This window comes from Salvelinus namaycush, chromosome 3 (genome assembly GCF_016432855.1).
Source record: "Salvelinus namaycush isolate Seneca chromosome 3, SaNama_1.0, whole genome shotgun sequence".
Taxonomy (NCBI): Eukaryota; Metazoa; Chordata; class Actinopteri; order Salmoniformes; family Salmonidae; genus Salvelinus; species Salvelinus namaycush.
Window position 1 is genome coordinate 20,467,797 of NC_052309.1, and position 7,174 is coordinate 20,474,970.

The following is a 7,174-nucleotide window of genomic DNA, read 5'->3' on the forward strand; positions in this document are numbered from 1 at the left end:
TGTCCACAGAATGGCCAGTAAAAGGACAATGGTAACAGTAAACCCAGAAATACTGATTAAAATGTAGAACATCCCATTCAATTTGACACCATCTGAGAAAAGACATGTTCACCGTTACATCAAAGCATGAGAAACCGTCATCAGTAAACTTCTCACATGACATATGATTACATGACTCACCTACTACAGGATCTGTTGAGAATGTATTATCAAGATCATTTATTATATTTGAAGGTCTTGTTACGTTGCTGATGAGGGAGGTTTTTGTGTGATTGTTGCTTGCATTCACATATGACATTGTTCTGTTGAGTGCGCACATTGCCTTCATCTGAGGAATCAAGAGCAAAAATATGAAATGATGAGCAAGGAGTTGTTCTAAAGTCCCCATCCACATCGATGGGACCACAGTGGAGAAGGTGGAAAGCTTCAAGTTCATCAGCGTACACATCACTGACAATCTGAAATGGTCTACCCACACAAACAGTGTGTACCTCAGGAGGCTGAAGAAATTTGGCTTGGCCCCTAAGAACCTCAAACTTTTACAGATGCACAATTGAGAGCATCCTGTCGGGCTGTATCACCGCCTGATACGGCACCAGCAACCGCAGGGCTCTCCAGAGGGTGGTGCAGTCTGCCCAACGCATCACCGGGGACACACTGCCTGCCCTCCAGGACACCTACAGCACACAATGTCACAGGAAGGCCAAAAAGATCATCAAGGACATCAACCACCTAAGCCACGGCCTGTTCACCCCGCTATCATCCAGAAAGCGAGGTCAGTACAGGTGCATCAAAGCTGGGTCCAAAAGACTGAAAAACAGCTTCTGTCTCAAGGCCATCAGACTGTTAAATAGCCATCACTAGCCAGCTACCACCCGGTTACTCAACCCTGCACCTTAGAGGCTGCTGCCCTATATACATTGTCATGACGTGGCCATTTCTGGGTATAGATCGGGGCTTCCCCCTCTCTGTCTCTCCTACACCCAGGTTCTGTAATCTCAGGTCGTAAATTCCTGGCGGAGACTCTATTCCCCTTTTCATGTAGAGAGACCACAGAGTGAACAAAGGATTTCACATGGCCAAACCCCTAAATCCCCAAAATGGGAAAATGAAACACAATGTCCACTTGTGAGAAGGTGGGAATGGTCCGTGGACACTTAAGGGACGGGTATGACGAGCGTGTTTCATTTGGTGACCTCAGAGAAGACAGGAAACATAGATAACTACAGTTGAAGTCGGAAGTTTACATACACCTTAGCCAAATACATTTAAACTCAGTTTTTCACAATTCCTGACATTTAATCCGAGTAAAAATTCCCTGTTTTAGGTCAGTTAGGATCATCACATTATTTTAAGAATGTGAAATGTCAGAAAAATAGTAGAGAGAAAGATTTATTTCAGCTTTTAGTTCTTTCATTACATTCCCAGTGGGTCAGAAGTTTACATACACTCAATTAGTATTTGGTAGCATTGCCTTTAAATTGTTTCACTTGGGTCAAACATTTCGGGTAGCCTTCCACGAGCTTCCCACAATAAGTTGGGTGAATTTTGGCCCATTCCTCCTGACAGATCGGATGTAACTGAGTCAGGTTTGTAGGCCTCCTTGCTCGCACACGCTTTTTCAGTTCTGCCCACAAATGTTCTATAAGATTGAAGTCAGGGCTTTGTGATGGCCACTCCAATACCTTGACTTTGTTGTCCTTAAGCCATTTTGCAACAACTTTGGAAGTATGCTTGGGGTCATTGTCCATTTGGAAGACCCATTTGCGACCAAGCTTTAACTTCCTGACTGATGTCTTGAGATGTTGCTTCAATAAATCCACATAATTTTCCTCCTCATGATGCCATCTATTTTGTGAAGCGCACCAGTCCCTCCTGCAGCAAAGCACCCCCACAACATGATGCTGCCTCCCCCGTGCTTCACGGTTGGGATGGTGTTCTTCGGCTTGCAAGCCTCCCCCTTTTCCTCCAAACATAACGATGGTCATTATGGCCAAACAGTTCTATTTTTGTTTCATCAGACCAGAGGACATTTCTCAAAAAATTACGGTCTTTGTCCCCATGTGCAGTTGCAAACCATAGTCTGGCTTTTTTTATGGCGGTTTTGGAGCAGTGGCTTCTCCTTAATGAGCGGCCTTTCAGGTTATGTCAATATAGGACTCGTTTTACTGTGGATATGGATACTTTTGTACCTGTTTCCTCCAGCATCTTCACAGGGTCCTTTGCTGTTGTTCTGAGATTGATTTGCACTTTTCGCAGCAAAGTAATTTCATCTCTAGGAGACAGATCTCGTCTCCTTCCTGGGCGGTATGATGGCTGAGTGGTCCCATGGTGTTTATACTTGCGTACTATTGTTTGTACAGATGAACGTGGTACTGTCAGGCGTTTGGAAATTGCTCTCAAGGATGAACCAGACTTGTGGAGGTCTACAATTTTTTTCTGAGGTTTTGGCTGATTTCTTTTGATTTTCCCATGATGTCAAGCAAAGAGGCACTGAGTTTGAAGGTAGGCCTTGAAATACATCCACAGGTACACCTCCAATTGACTCAAATGATGTCATGGCTTTAGAAGCTTCTGATAGGCTAATTGACATCATTTATCAGAAGCTTCTAAAGCCATGACATCATTTTCTGGAATTTTTCAAGCTGTTTAAAGGCAAAGTCAACTTAGTGTATGTAAACTTCTGACCCACTGGAATTGTGATACAATGAATTATAAGTGAGATAATCTGTCTGTAAACAATTGTTGGAAAAATGACTTGTGTCATGCACGAAGTGGATGTCCTAACCGACTTGCCAAAACTATAGTTTGTTAACAAGAAATTTGTGGAGTGGTTGAAAAACGAGTTTTAATGACTCCAACCTAAGTGTATGTAAACTTCCACCCTCAACTGTATATCTCTGATTGTGCACATTTCTCAATTATGGTGTTCATCTAATTCTTGTATAAAATTAATGAGTTGAAGATGAAACTATTTGTGAAATGATGTAATGTGATGTTAAGCCTTTAATGTGAGAGAATTGTATTCCCTTTAAAGTTTAACTAAGTCATTGGCCTGCCCCTGTGAGCACAGACATGATCAGTCATCATAGAACTGCCTTTTCTACTGTTACGAATAACCCCCCCCCCCTGAGGAAATCCTCTTCAGAACACACGTACCTCTGTGTAAACTGAGGTGGCACAGGTTTGAGTACCAAGACTAAGCAAACCCACAGCGTGAGCTGTGATTGCGAATAGTTATTGAATTCCTAACCATATCACGTGGAGCATTGGCTACACGGCTGGAAATGGTTAAACTCTGAGACTATCGATCCCTACAGAATAAGAGCAAATCTTAGATACTAATTACTAGTCTGTAGCTAGAAATTATGTAAACCTGGGATGCGAAGAGATCACGACGACACATGGGTGTAAATATATATTGATCGCTATTATTCCCGAATGAGTGAGCGTTCATGTGCAAAGGATTAGCATTTCAATTAATATAATTATCAACTGTGTGTAGTGATCCCTTTTGTCTTTCCCGCTCTTTCTGTCCACACACTTCCCTTTGTCCACCAAGCCGTCATATTGGCTTAGCCCACTGGGGAACCTTCCCTATCCTTGTTAGCAACCTATCTACTGTTTGTTTGTTTATGCATTTCTCTGATTATTTAGTTAGTAAATAAATTATTAAGCCAATTGGTGTATGAATGATTCATAGTAAAGGCTGGGTTCGTGCAGATAACCAACAATTTACGGCGTTTGGAATGAGACTGACGTGAGGTAAAGAATAATTCATTAATAGAAGACTAATTGATCAGATATTAAAATATCTGAAGAGTTATATTCGGGAAAATTATAACTTGGTAATCTGAAGATTTTCCTTGGTGTCCCGACTTCCTAGTTAATTACATTTACATGATTAGTTTAATCACGTAATAATAATTAGAGAATTGATTTGATAAAATAACAGTCTTCACTTTTAATGATGCCAAAGACACGACAACATAGTCATGGAATCACTGGCCACTTTAATACTGGAACACTAGTCACTTTAATAATGTTTACATGCTGCTTTACTCATCTTATATGTATATACTGTATTCTATTTTATTTTAGTCATTGCCACTCCGACATTGCTCGTCCTAACATTTATATATTTCTTAATTCCATTGTTTTACTTTTAGATTTGTGTATTGTGAATTGTTAGATACTACTGCACTGTTGCAACTAGGAACACAAGCATTTCGCTACACCCGCAATAATATCTTCTAAATATGTGTATGTGACCAATAAAATGTTATTTGAAGTAGGCATTGAGCTATAATTACTTTTGAATTAGTTATATTGAGCTGATATAGAGAGGAGATCTCACCCATAGAGCCCATGCAGGTAGATATTCAAACACCTTCTATCCAAATTCATGTGAAATCTTTTCTATTGTGATCACTGTGTGGACCACCTACATATGTTCTTCACCTCACTTCCTGTTGTCCCTCACTCACAGGAAAGAGGAGCGCAGTCTTCAGAAACACTGTCTCGCTGCAACAATTTAACTTTCAAGTCATCCTACATTCATGCACTAGTATGAGCTTTTGGGTGACAATTAAAAGCGGCTGTTGATTAACACTTTGACGGGCCACTTATCGTTTTAAATTTAACATTAAGAGTTAAAGCTGGAAATTTGGCCATGTGTAAAAAAAAAAAAGAAATTGTTCCATTTAGTCATCTCTCTGTGGTTATCAAGTGTGTGTCAGAGGGCTATGAGGTGGGAGGCATTTCCCTGCAGTGCTCTGATGTTTACATTCACCAACAGTTACAGATGTCTAAGGGGGATGGGTGTCTATTTTGTGGTTTCCTTTGAGGAAATACTTCTACGACAGTTCTTTGAGCTTTGCTTGTCGAATATATGTGGTCCTAAGGTTTATTAACAGTCCATTCTGAGAATATTGTCTAGCTTAGGCTAGTTATGACATTGTTATTAAGTCATGACCATTAGACATTTACATTACATTTTTCATGTTAACCATCCCAATTTTTTTTTACCTTTATTTAACTAGGCAAGTCAGTTAATTTTAGAACAAATTCTTATTTTCAATGACGGCCTTGGAACAGTGGGTTAACTGCCTTGTTCAGGGGCAGAACAACAGATTTACCTTGTCAGCTTGGGGATTCGATCTTGCAATCTTTCGGTTACTAGTCCAATGCTCTAACCACTAAGCTACCTGCCGCCGAATAAGTCTGTACAAGAAAAAGGGAGACAGGTTGTATAGTTCATTGGCTGCTTTAATAGTCACAGAAACTAATTCACTCCATATACAATGCAGATCTTCACAGTTCATATTCCAATACATCCTTTTTCCAAAAGTATTTATGTACATTTCAGTTTTTCCTCAAGGGTTATTGCAAAATAAAATTTGAATTTAAACATTTTACAAAAGTACATGAAATAAATTAAAAAACTAAAACTAAATAGACATAAAAAATAAATAAACCATTCAGTAGTATTCACTGCATCAAGCTTTTCAGGGGGACAATACTGAAAATGACCACGGCAATAGCTGGCTAATGTTAAAATGTAAAAAAATATAATTGTCATCAGGATGTGTATCGTTCTACCATCATAGGCCAGGTAGAGTTGGTAGGTTTCTGTCCAGCTGTTATAATCAGTAATTGATTCACCAAATAAAGCATATACCTCAACAAGACTTTTAAGAAATGAGAGCTATGTATTGTAATGGATATACTATAGCTCACAGCCTAAAGAGTAGGATTTTTTTCTCCATCTGATTAGATTCAATTCAACTCCTATGTTTCACATAGTGTATGTCGATATAGTTATAGTAAATACATATTTCAAAGCTCAGAGGGAAAAGCTACCTATTCACTTGTTGCATAACGGTAAGGTACAACTGCTCAAACTGTCAAATGTCCCACTCTGCCTAAATCAAATACCTCATAACCATGGCATTCAAAAAGATGCAACATTCACAACTTCTGCCCTTCGAAGTTGTGATCTCATGACTAGCATTAGGGCTCCCGAGTGGCGCAGCGGTCTAAGGCACTGCATCTCAGTGCTAAAGGCGTCACTACAAACACCCTGGTTTGAATCCAGGCTGTATAACAACCGGCCGTGATTGGGAGTCCCATAGGGCGGCGCACAATTGGTCCAGCGTTGTCTGGGTTTGGCCAGTGTAGACGGTCATTGTAAATAAGAATTTGATCAAAACTGACTTGCCTAGTTAAATAAAACATTAAGATAATATACAGTTGAAATCGGATGTTTACATACACTTAGGTTGGAGTCATTAAAACTCGTTTTTCATCCACTCCACAAATTTCTTGTTAACAAACTATAGTTTTGGCGAGCCGGGTAGTACATCTACTTTGTGCATGACACAAGTCATTTTTCCAACAATTGTTTACAGACATTGTTTCACTTATAATTCACTGTATCACAATTCCAGTGGGTCCGAAATGTACATACACTATGTTGACTGTGCCTTTAAACAGCTTGGAAAATTCCAGAAAATGTCATGGCTTTATAAGCTTGATAGGCTAATTGACGTCATTTGAGTCAATTGGAGGTGTACCTGTGGATGTATTTCAAGGCCTACCGTCAAACTCAGTGCCTCTTTGCTTGACATCATGGGAAAATCAAAAGAAATCAGCCAAAACCTCAGAAAATAATTGTAGACCTCCACAAGTCTGGTTCATCCTTGGGAGCAAATTCCAAACGCCTGACAGTACCACGTTCATCTGTACAAACAATAGTACGCAAGTATAAACACCATGGGACCACGCAGCCATCATACCGCCCAGGAAGGAGACGAGTTCTGTCTCCTTGAGATGAACGTACTTTGGTGCGAAAAGTGCAAATCAATCCCAGAACAACAGCAAAGGACCTTGTGAAGATGCTGGAGGAAACGGGTACAAACGTATCTATATCCACAGTAAAACGAGTCCTATATCGACATAACCTGAAAGGCCGCTCAGCAAGGAAGAAGCCACTAATCCAAAGCCACCAGTAAAAAGATCATACTTTTTGGAGAAATATCTGATGAAACAAAAATTGAACTGTTTGGCCATAATGACCATCGTTATTTTTGGAGTAAAAAGGGGGACGCTTACAAGCCGAAGAACACCATCCCAACCGTGAAGCACGGGGGTGGCAGCATCATGTTGTGGGGGT